The following is a 12,885-nucleotide window of genomic DNA, read 5'->3' as shown; positions in this document are numbered from 1 at the left end:
TGAGGGTGTGGAGACAGGGATGGAACGTGCCTGACATATGTGTCAGAAGATCTGGTACTGGGTCCAGAGTCCATGGATCGTCCAGAAGGTGAGGCCCGAGAAAGGGGAACCAAATCTGATGAGGCCAGTAATGAGTGATGAGAATCATTCTGCTTCCAAAAGTCTTTGCTTTCTGGATAACCTTCGATATTAGCGGAAAGGGAGGAAAAGTATAAAGAAGTCCCGAGGACCAATTATGGACGAGTGCATCTCTCGGTGTCTCCCCCGGAGGGACGATAAAGGTTAAGTAGCTGCTGCATTTGGTGTTCATTGGGGTAGCAAACAGATCACAGCAAGGCTGTCCCCATTTGCGGAAAATCTGTTCTGCGACTTTCTGATTCAGAGACCACTTGTGAGGGATCAAAATTGCCCTGCTGAGCATGTCGGCTATCACATTGGTTCTCCCCGGGATATGCATTGCAACTAGAAAGCGTTGGGAAGATATTGCCCAGTACCAAACATGTAGAGCCTCTCGACATAGGCGGGGTAGGATCTGGTTCCTCCTTGTGTCTTTATATACCATACCACTGACATATTGTCTGATTGGATTGCTATTGTCCCTAGTTGTGAAGTGCTTGCAATGCTAGTAGCACTGCTCTCATCTCTAGAACATTGATATGCAAGTGAGCCTCTTGTTCTTGCCATGTGCCTTGGACTGTCCTTCCTAGATAATGCCCCCCACCCTATCTGGGAGGCATCCGTGGTCACAGTAGCAATGGGTTGGCAAGGAATGAATGGTCTCCCTGTAGTTAGTTGATTGGACTGGATCCACCAACGAAGTTCCTTTTTGCAAGATTCCGTTATTAAAGTGGGATGAGACAGAGGCAGTTGCTGAAGAGACCACTGGGAAAAGAGTAGCCATTGTAGAATTCTCATATGTAGTCTGGCTAGCGGAACTAGAGTTATAGTAGAGGTCATGGTTCCTAGAAGTTTGAGCACTGTCTTCGCTTTGACCTTGTGTTGAGGAAGCAGGCTGTATATTTGCTGTCTTAGATTTTGCACTCTGTCTGAAGGAAGGCAAGTCATCATTGCGACTGTGTCTATTTCTGCGCCTATAAAAGTCACATATTGAGAGGGCGACAAAGCAGACTTTTCCCAATTTATAGTAATGCCTAGCTGAGTGCACTCAGATGGTTGAATCCCTGGCTTGTAGAAGTAGGGGCCTGGTGGTGGCAGTCAGGAGCCAGTCGTCCAGGTATGGAAACACTAGGAATCCAAGACATCTCAAGTGAGCCGTTACTACCGCCGTGCATTTGGTGAACACCCTGGGGGCTGTAGTGAGACCAAAGGGCAGAGCACGAAACTGGTAATGACTGGCTCCCAGCCGGAAGCGTAAATGACTCCTCGATGCTCTGTCCATTTTTATGTGGCAGTATGCATCTTGGAGGTCTATGGAGCACATCCAATTGTCTTTACCTAACAGGGAGTAGACTGCAGTGTTACCATTCAGAACTTGGACTTCTTCACTGATTCGTTTAACTTGCTGAGATCCAAGATGGTCCTCCAGTCCCCTGTTCGTTTTGACACTAAAAAGAATCTGGAGTAAGTTCCGAATCCTATCTGGTCTGCGGGGACGGTTTGGATGACTCTCTTTTGAAGCAACTTTTGGACTTCTATAGTTGCTTGATCCCTGTGCTTGGGTGTAACATCTGGGATTGTTTTGGTTAAATGAGGTGGAAAAGAGAAGAGTATGGAGTATCCTCTGGAAATTATTCTTTGTACCCACTTGTCTTGTGTGATGTCATGCCAGGCTTCTGGGTACAAAGATAAGCGACTCCCGCGACTGGCTCCAGAGAAGTGCAGTTGGGCCCCACTTCAGGAGAGCTGACAGGGACGTCCACGAAAGGAATCATAGCCACCCTAGTTTTGTGGACCCCTCCTGCCTATAGGGCGACATCTACCATTATTTCCTCCTCCTCTGCCTCTGGTGAAGGAATCACCTTGTGCATCTGGGAAAAATCTCTGAGATTTCTTGAACCACATTTTTCCACCTCTCTGACCTTTAGGGTATGGTCTAGAAGGGATGGAAAAACATATTCCTATGACAGAGAGAGTCTTCCCTTCCTGCTCGCATCTAGTGAGTGTGTCTTTTACCTTTGGTCCAAACAAAGAGGAACCATCAAAGTGGGCATTGGTAAAAGTAGATTTGAAGGGCTCCGCAAAGTTACATAAGCGCATCCAGGAGTGTCTCCTAAGTGAAATTCCTGAACTGGCTGCCCTGCTCACTCCATCTGCTGCGTAAGATATCAGCCTCATGGAGGAGTTAACAATAGAGTTTAAGGTGGACAACTGAGCAGTAACCTTCTCAGGGACTCCTTCAGTTAAAATACCTTGGCGAGTCTCTCCTAGCTCTTTTAGGAGATCTCCTTGAATCCTAGTGAAACAGGTGAGGTAATTCAGTGATCTGAATGAACAAGCTGCTGAAGAAAAAAATACGCTTCCCAAATCTGTCCATTGTTCCAGACTTTTTGTTCGGTGGGTGGACAGATGAGGAAGTTTCTGCTAGTTCCTTCTTTCTGGCTGCTGCCTCCACCATGGCATCTACAGGCACACCTTTGGTCAAAAACTCTTTTTCTCTAGCAGCTGAAAGAAATTTGTTTGGCCTTCTGGGGACTGGTTCCATGGCATCAGGAGTTTCATACACCTTATGACTCACCAAATCAAACAGCTTATCGAAAGGTGGAGACACCCAAGAGGCTGAAGGTTGAGACCCAAAAGCCTTCAGGTACACTGACTCCTCATCAGAAGGGGTGACAGTGGGCCAGCTGCTTCTCTGTTTCAGGATCTCTACGATATCTACAAAGGAGATATCATCGGAGGACGACCTAGGGGACCCTTCTGACTCCTCGAGGTCAGTGTCAGAGGTGATAGACTCATCAGGGGAGTCTACGTGTTTCCACTTGCAAGTTCTCTTCTGAGGAGGCTCCTCAGAAGGATATTCTGGGGAGGTCTCAGAAGACTGAGGGCCACCCAAGGGGGGCTCCTGAGGCTGCGGATCTCTGCTGTAAAGAGAGAGAGAGATGATGCTGAGACAGAGGTCGGAGCTTGAGGGGGAAGAGCATTGGTACCCTTGTGTGGAGCTGAAGATCTAGACAGCATGCTCCTCATCATCTCGAAGGCAGATCTCTCCGGCTCTGAGGACACCACCAGTTCCAAGGAAGTGGAAGTAGCCCTCTGCTCCAGAGCGATCGGCTCTGAGACAGATGTAGGATTTGAGCTCAGCCGAGCCGATGCACCGAGAGGTAGGCTCAGAACAGAAGAAGTTTGGGTCCGAGTGTCCCCATCGGGGCCGACTGGTGAGCTTCAGCTCCTAGACACCAGGGACAGCACAGAATGTGTCAGAGCGGAACTTGGCTCTGAGACAGACAGTTGCGGGTGCCGGAACCGATGGTTCCACAACAAATGGCACTGATAGCTCTGGCTCCAAAAGACTGACATGGCTTGGAGGAGGAAAAGACACAGGTAATATGGCCTTAGACGGCTCCAGAACCGATTGGGTCGAAGCCGACAACAAATCTGCTAGTGCCGACGACTTCAAAAGTCTGAGCACCACTCTCTCGACATCCTCCTCAGAAAGACTACTGGAGGATCTGGAAGACAAGGTAGGGGATCGAGATCTCTGCAAAATCGGAGATCTGAGTGTCAGGGATACCCGTAATAAATATCTTGAACGGCTCCAACATATGGATTTAGCTATCGGCTCCAAAAAACTTGGGGCTGAAGCTGATGCTGAAGCTATGTCAATAACCTTGACCGGCTCTGAAGGCAGAGGAGCCGAAGAGGTAGAAGGCTTGTCAATTTTGGAAATTTTCTCTGGAGGTCCAGATTTAACAGTTGATGTAGGAGAATATCTTTTACCTGACTTAACCTTCTCTATTTTAGAAGAGGGAGACCTAGAGTGAGAAGAGGAAGAGCTAGCTAAATCCTCCTTTCAAGATCAGTTTATTATTCCTTTCCTGGAGAACCCAGGAACTAAAAGAATGGCAAAAAGTACATGTCTCCTGTAAATGTATGGCTCCCAAGCAATAAACACAAATACTATGCCTGTCAGTCAGGGACAATTTTTTGAGCATTTTATGCATTTTTTGAAACCCAAAGGTTTATGGTCCTTGGTTTCCTTAGACATACTATTTCTTTCACCACAACAATTACAGACTATAAACTCAGAAAGATAAGAAGAGAGGACAAGGTCTTCTAATTTAAATGGGCCTAGCCCTGCTCAAGAAAAACACACAAGGGGGAAAGACAACAGAGGACTAGGTCCTCTAACTTAAACGGGCCTACCCCTGCTGAGGAAAAACACGCAAGAGAGAGGCAATGGAGGACTAGGTCCTCTAACTTAAACAGGCCTAACCCTGACAGAGGGGTAGGCGAGATAGAGAAAAGCAACAGACAAAGGTTAGCATAGGCGCTAAATAAAAAATGGACCTGTGCCTAAGAAAAGATTAGCAACAACTAGTACACAGAAAAAAACAAAGGGATACCACTAGGGAAGGCCTGCGGAAGCGACGGCCAACAAATAGCAACAACAATTTGCTATAAACTTCAAAAAACACACTAGCTAACTACTACAAGTTAACAACTGCTAGCTATTAGTACTAAACTAACTATTATATTCAAAAAGAACACTGTAAATATCTGAATACAAAAAAATATTCCAACTTAGCCAAGAAAGAGAGCCCTTCTGAACTCGTAGAGCAGCAAATGAGATCTGGGGATTCTTTCTAGTGCATTATGGGATACCTACCTTGCCACGAGCCAACTTAGAGACTTCGAGCTTTGTAATCGGCCAAGTCGGAGCTGAGGATCCGCTCCGAACTCATATGTAAGAATGAAGGTGAGATAGGACTAAAGAACATACTATGTTTCTCGGGCCCGAGAACTTTCGGAGCCAAGGAAGTAGCAACTTTGATGTTGCTTGTCGGCTCAGACACTGGAGCCGATGAAGCAGATTTTTTAGAAGTATCCGATTTTGAAGTCTGATTTCCTTCATCCACTTTCAATAAGCCCCTTAAAATGCGCTTGTTTCTCCTCTCATGTAAGACCCTGGCACTAAAACTATGGCAGATGGAGCAGGAATATTGGAGATGGAGTGGTCCGAGACAGTACATACAACTAGTGTGTCCATCAGTTATGGACATTTTTTGAATGTAGAAATCACACTTTTTAAATCCTGATTTATGTTCCTTAGTTGGTGTTTTAGACATAACTAACTATAAGGACAAAACACACTACAGCCATAACAATTATAAGCCTTAACACAGTAATGGAAGAGAAAGATAGTAAGACAGGAAGGTTTTTTTTTTTTTTTTTTTTTTTTTTAAGAGAAGAGGAGGAAAGGGAGGAGGAGAAGTCTCTAAGTTAAACGACTATCTCCTCCACTGGAGGAGATGCTTCTAACTTAAACGGTGACTCCTAAGAGGGGAAGAGAAGGGACAAGAATCCTCTAACTAAAACGGATTCTTAAAAGAACGGCAAGGCCCAAAGAAAAAACAGCCGCAAAGAGAAAAAAGTACCAAGTTTAAGAGAAAAGGCTATCACAAGGCTATTACAGTTTAAGTAATAAGTTATAAGAGATAGTAATTAGAAGGTTACTAGTATTAAGATATAAAATATAAACATTTTACAAGCCTGAGCCAGTAAAGACAATCCCGAAGCTTCACGCGGCAAACGAGATCTGGGGAACAGCCGCTAAGCACCATGGGATAGGACTCAGCCTCGAGCCAGTAGAAGCTCTCGAGCTTTACTATAAGGCTGAGCTGGAGCTGAGTTTCGGCTCCGAACCCAACCAGCAAGAATGAAGGCAAGATGGGACAACATAACATTGGATGTTTTTTGAGAAGAAGAAAGAATATTGATCACCACGGGGAAGAATGGTATCTCTGGCTATATTTAAAATTGATGGAATCATATGGTTAACTTCCTGAACTTCTGGTCCAGATGAGGCAGTCCGGACGGGTGAGTCAGTAGGTTTGGATAGTGATCCAGTATACGCAGGAGATGTAAAATATAGGACATAGGTAGGGGAACCATGTCTGTTGGGGACAATAAGGATTACCCAGGCCTTACACTGTCTTGCTTTCTGTATGAATTTATTCATTAAGGGCAAAGGTGGAAAGGGCATATAGGAGACCCAGGGGCCCACAGTGGACCAGAGTCTCTCAGCGACTGACCCTGTGGGGGGAATCAGGGCAAAATACCTGGTGCATTTGCTGTTGACATATGAAGCAAAGAGGTTACAGCAAGGTTAGCCCCAGTAACTGAAGATCACATGTCACTATGGATTTGAGAGTGCACTCTTAAGGTATCAAGACAGTTCTGCTCAATTTGTCTGCTAACACAGTGGTTAACCCATGATGTGTATTGCTACTAGAAAGCAATGTGAAGACATTGTCCATTGCCAAACTCTCATGACCTCTCAACATAAAGGATATAAACGTGTTCCCCCTTGCTTGTTGATGTGTCATACCACTGCCATGTTTTCTGTCTGTATGTAAATTACACCACTGGGGAGAAGGTCCGGGAATGCCTGCAACGCTAAGAGAACCACCCTCAGCTCTAACATAATGATGTGGAGATTGACCTCTAGAGATGACCATGTACCTTGGATAATTCTCCCTTCAAAGTGCCCCCCCACCTTAGAAGGGAGGCATTCATGGTCACTACTGCTACAGGCAGATCTGTCTGGAAAGGGCACCCCTGGGTTACTGCTGGAGATTTCGTCTACCAAACAATGTACTGTTTGCTAATTTGAGTAATTTGAATCTTCACACGCAATGGATAAATAGACTGAGACCAGTGTACTCCTAAAGTCCATTGTGGTACTCTCATATAGTATGTGGCTACAAGAACCATCAGAATTGTGGAGGCCATGAGGCCCAAAAGATGCTAGGCTAATTTCACTCTTAGTGATGTGTGATGCAGGACCTCCATGGACGTAAGACGAAGTGACAAAACTCTCGACTGGGGAAGGGTGACTATTTGAAGATTGGTATCTAGGTGGCATCCTATAAACTATATTCTGAGTTGGAGTCAAAAGACACCTTTGGAGCACCTGGTCCAAGTGATGCAGCAGTAGATGCTCGGGGGCAGCAGCTAGGAGCCAACTGTCAAGCTACGGGAAGACTTGGATCTCCAGGAGACACTGGTGCACTGCTACCACCACCATGATCTTTGTGAACACCCTGAGGGCTGTGGTGAGACCGAAAGGCAGTGCTTGGAACTGGCAACAATTGGCTCTCAGCCAGAAGTGGCAAAATCTATACTTTGCTATCTTGATATGACAGTACCCATCCTGAAGTTCTATGGAGCACATCTAATCATCCATCCTCAGCATAGGTATAATGCACTGAAATGTGATCATCCATAATTTTGTCTCTTTCACAAACTGATTTAAAGACTATACTTTCAGGGATCATTTCTATAGTTTGTACCATGACTGAGATTTAGAATGGATCTGAGGTTCTCCACTTTCTTTGGTACTAAAAGAACCTCGAATAGACTCCAAATTCTAACTGGCTTGGGGGGACTAGTTGTATGACTCTTTTTTTCTAGCAGCTTTAAAATCTCTATAACTGCTGAGTCCCACTGACTGGGTGGAACATCAAGACATTTTTAATTTTTCAGAGGTGTAAGAGAAATGAGAATTGAATAGCTTCTGGAAATAGTCTTTAGCACCCAAGAAAATGAGATTATGCTGCACCAGGTTTGAGGATGCAAAAATAGGTGCCCCCCCCCCCCAACTGCATCCAAAGCACAGCAGTCAGGGAATTATTCAGCAGCACTGACAATGAGCTTTCTCTGTAAAATGGCAGCAAAGCCCTGGTTATGAGGTCCACCTCCGACTGTAGTGACTGTACGGGATTGTCCATTAGAATTACCCCCGGGAAGATCTTTCACCAGGGGAGTTGTGGTAAGAGGTCTGTGATTTACTACACCAAATCTTCTTCCCTGAGCTTTGATTCCTAGAAAAGGATCTTTTGTGAGGTTGAGAAATGGACTCCCACTGCAGAGAGAGTCTTACCATCCTGTTGACTCCTGGTGAGTGTGTCTTAGGCTGAAAGAGAGTTGAACCATCATAAGGGGCATTTGTAAAGGATGACTTAAAGCCTTCTGCAAAGTCACAAAGATGCACCCAGGCATGGTGGTGGATGTTAATGCCACTGCCTGCCGCTCAGGCCATGTCATTGGATGTATTAGAAAGCAATTGCATGGCTATATTCAAAGTGGATTGTAGGGTAGAAAGCTGGGAGTCCACCGTTTTCTGGACATCCACAGGCAATGCCCCTGAGAGAGACTTGACAATCTCTTTGGTCAGCTATTTTGGAAATGTAGTTAGATGAGTCAAATAATTCAGCAATCTAACGGCAAAAGCCGCTGATGCATAGGCCCACTTCCCAAACCTGACTATTGCCCTAGACTCTCTGTTAGGTGGCAGACAGAGGAATTATCTTCCGATAGCTTTTTGGGTCTATATTAGATGAATGAAAGTTCATATTAGTGAACGCTCACATGAGCGAATATCCAGGTACTCGAAACTGCAATTGTGGGGGGCTGCACCCCCCACACCCCCCTAAATATATATTCCAACTCCGAGATCGCACTACAGTGAGGAAAGGGCAAATATTCCCATCTTCACTGTACCACGATCTTGCAATTGCGGTTTCGAGTTCCGCAATATTCGCTCATGTGAGTGTTCGCTAAGATGAACTTTCGTTCATCTAATATAGACCCTAGTTTTTCTAGTGGATGCTGCTGCAGCCTTATCATCTACTCTGCTTTTTGTCCTTAAGAACAGCTAAGTTGTGATATGCTTTTTTGAGAATGGGTTCTACCACATCAGGGTCCTTCCATTCCCACTGAGCCATAAAGTCTTTAAATTAATCAATGGGTGGTACCACCCAGGTTGATTTTGGGCCGGAATAAAATGCTTCCAAAAACACTAACTCATTAGGCGAACGGTCTTGAGACAACCAAGCCCCACTCTGCTTCATCAATTTGAGTATATTGCCAAAAGAGTCATCTTCATAGAGATAGTGAGGGGAACCCTCCCCTTCCTCTAAGCCAGTGTCTTTGGTGAATGACTCTGGAGTTCTCTAGTCTATGTGCTTCTGTTTGCATGTTCCCCATCTGATTCAGAGCCTCCTGTTTTTCCCCCAGGAGGACGTCAGAAAAAGTGGACATGCAAACAGACTGATAAAGCAGATCTCCTCAGCAGCCTTTGGCACCAACTGCCCCTATCTGACAAGATAAAGAGGGGAGGAAGCAAACCCGTTGGGGCTTGCATGGAGTCAAACTGGTTGGGGACACCTTATCTTTAGAACCTTCCAAAATCCTTTTGAAGGCCTTGAAGGTGAAAGCCACCACCAGCACCCAGCATCCACTCTGATCTGAGGATGAAAGTGACTCCTTGGCACCAATGACTCTTGGTCCTGGCGCAGATCTTGGATCCAAGCTATCCTGGGTCAAAGCCCCAAGAGAGATCGACACCTCCGAGAATCTCAGTGTCAAACCTCACCCCCCCCCCTGGAATTTGGCACTGAAGCTTCAGCTACAAATCTCCTCTCCACCTGATGGTATAGGTGCCAAAAGAGATAGGGAAGTTTTCAGCATCGAATTTGTTAGTAACACAGGTGCCAACAAAGGTGCTCTTGTTCCAATCAGATCACCAGTTCCAGAGAGAAACTAGTTCTTGGTGATGGAGTTCGGAGCTAAGGAGCTGTTAGATCCAATCTGCAAGCACACTTCAGGTTGGGCCAGACAGAAATTTTCGGCTCCAGAGAATGCTTTTTAGTAGTTTTGGTCAGAGATTTACTCTTTTTGTTCCTTTTTTTTTTCCTTTTCTTTATCTGGCTCCTTGTCCTTTATCTTTAGCTTTATACTTACCTTGCTTCTTAGAAGGGGAAGAAAAAAGGTTGAAGATGTAGCCCCTGAGTGTGCTGGAAGGAGCCCTTTCAGAAATAACGTGTCCCTTCTTGTATAAACGGTTCTTGTAATGAAGGTGGAACAAGACTAGCAGTCCACATCCAAATGGGCAGTGTTCAAGCAATACATACACTTGAGTGTGGATCTGAGGTGGGAGCTCATGGCCACACCATGGACATTTTTTGAATCCAGATGATTTAGACAACTCAAATTTGCACAGAGAAATAACCTACAAAGGAAACTAGTTATAAAAGTACACAAAGTCCTAATAACTATACTAAGAAAACCTTCCTTCCCTTCCTACCCTTCCTTCCTAACGCCATTAGCCAGAACTGTAATTGCTCGTACACATCTACTCTAAACCCTCCTCTTTGCTTTACAAACCTCAGCAAAACTGACCTTAATAAACTTTCTAGCAGCTACATCACATTGCTAGATTTGCTACCGATGCAGCCTACAGAATGCATCACTGTCATAACCTAAATATACTAGGATGGCTTGAACTGCCAAACCTACTTCAGGTTAACCAACTAATAGTTGCACACAAGATCCTGTACCAACTAGATAATACACCCTTACTTAAAAACCTCATCACCCCCTACAGTAACCTTAGCACACTTCGTTCAACTGAAAGACTACTAGTTCAAACTCTCAAATCCAACAACACAACCGGTAAATCAATATTTGCTAACTCTGTTGGCAAAACATGGAATTCTCTACCTGCTAATCTTACATCTGAACTCTCTCTACCTCAATTCAAGCAAAGTCTGATTCGGTACTTTAAAAAATGATGACTATGTCCTTGTCCTATTCCAGACTTACTCTAACCATCACTCGTGTGCACACGGAGGACTTCTGCCTACACTTTATTGTTTCTTAACTTATAAATCCTATGATCTCCTTGGATCTACTACCAGCTTAGCCTACTAGGCATTCAATACCCTACCATTCTTAAAAACACTGTCTAGAATTTTCCATCTGAGTAAAAATGTAATAATTTGTTTGTGTATCTGTTTTTGTGTTTGTTTACATCTGTGTGAAAATCCTTTTATTTGTGTTTTATTTTGTGTTTTAAACTGTAAAAATGTAACAGTTTGTTGAATGTCTTTTTGGAGCTTTTCTCCCCGGACCTCCACTGAAAATGGACATGTATCCAGTCGGACTATCCCGGTAAACAAATGTAAAATAAATAAATAAGAAAAATATAAATATTATTTATTTATTTTTAACACTACAATAGACCTTGGCCCAAAGGCTGAAAAAGTGAAGTGGCCAGAAAGACAGCAACTGTTAAAAAAACTAACAGTAAACACACTACAACTAGCTGCTTTGCAAACTAATCACGTAGCAAATTTAGAAACAGAACTAACAGTAAACACACCGCAACTAGCTGTTTTGCAAACTAATCACTTAGCAAATTTAGAAACAGAAAACTCTCTTGGTTTGAGGAGGAGATTAGCTATGACCCAAAAGATAAAACACACACTGAGAAGAGTTCTTTAACACATCTGATGTCTTCAGGTGGCAAATGAGATCTGAGTTGCTAAAGTGGAGTTCAGGGAATTCTGGGCAGAGGAAGAGTCAAAGCTCTGGATCCAAAGAAGCTTCAGAGACTGTACCAAGGTCAGATCAAGTTGGATCTGACAAACCCATATGTTTGAAACGCATGAAAGTAGGCAACACTGGATCTATGGTTCTCCCTGTAATAACACATGGCTGTGAAAGTTGCACTGTGATTAAAGCTGTGCACCAGAATATCCATGCTTTAGTAGTATGGTATTGGAGAAAACTTGAGAATTCTGGTGACAGCAAAAAGATGAATTCAGTCAATACATAATGAAATAATCTTAGTCTTTTAACTGGAAACTTTGATACTAACATTAAAATTCAAATACTTTGACCGCATAATGCAAAGGCAGGATTCACTAGAGAAAACACGGATGCTGGGAAAGACCAAAGGAAAAAAAAAAAAAAAAGAAGGGAACTGCAGAGTCTTATATGGATAGACAGCATTATATAAGTATAAATGGGAACTTGCAATAATTAAAGAAACAGTTGTTGACAGACAGGCCTGGTCACAAACAGTCAGACTCAACTAAATGACTAAGGAAACAAAAAAAAATGTCATAATGTTTCCAAGAAGCTTATTATCATATACAAACACATATTTAATACAGAAACAGGAAATCTCAAAACTAACTGCTATAAGTATTTATACCTACATTTCTGGAAACCCATTAATACCATATTAATAGCTGATCATTTTATTTTCCTCTAACTCCCCATTTGAGAGATGCACACCTCCATCTCAGATCTGGCTTTGGCCACTTTGATAGACATAGGCTCCAGAGCTCAAGGTCCTCCCTTTACCCATAAACCCCACTTTTCCTGAATTACCTCCGAATGAGTTATGAGTCAAAAGCTGGGGTTGTACTGGATGTAAGCTCACGGATATGATGGGAGACAGAGAAGGAATAGCTCCCAACTGAATCGCATCATCCTGTCCACATCTGCTTCCGTTAGACTCCTAGGTAACCTGAGGGATGAAGAGGTCAAGGGTGGAGAGGATATACCTTTTGAGGTGTTTCCTACATTAAAGGTGAGTGTATCCTCGAAGTCACAGGCTCTAGACAGAACTTCAGTCTTGCCTGTGGGGACTTTGATTTGACTCAAGTCAGATCCGAAGGTGCAGTTGTTTCTGAATATTTTGATTTTGTTGGGGTTGTACCCGAAGTCAAAATTCTCTCGGGTGGAGACAAGCCTGAAGGAGGAGGACAGTGATCTGAGGAATGCTTCTTCGAGACTTTAATTTTGTCAGCTGCATCTCCCTTTATAGACTCCAAAGATTTCTTGGATGAGGAGAGAACTCCAGATGAAGAGGAAGAAGTGGAAGGAAGTAATCCTTTCAGAATCAACTTGTTT

The 12,885-nt window shown here is 43.8% G+C and overlaps 1 pseudogene; it reads left to right on the top strand.

Annotated features, from left to right (window-relative positions):
• The first annotated feature begins 7,434 nt into the window (after positions 1 to 7,434).
• LOC122812451 lies at positions 7,435 to 7,528 on the top strand (annotated as a pseudogene).
• The last annotated feature ends 5,357 nt before the right edge of the window (positions 7,529 to 12,885 follow it).

Source organism: Protopterus annectens, chromosome 9.part0 (genome assembly GCF_019279795.1).
Source record: "Protopterus annectens isolate FY-2018-M chromosome 9.part0, PAN1.0, whole genome shotgun sequence".
NCBI lineage: Eukaryota > Metazoa > Chordata > Ceratodontiformes > Protopteridae > Protopterus > Protopterus annectens.
Note: the sequence above shows the minus strand (reverse complement) of the source record. Positions and strands in the feature narration are given on the sequence as shown.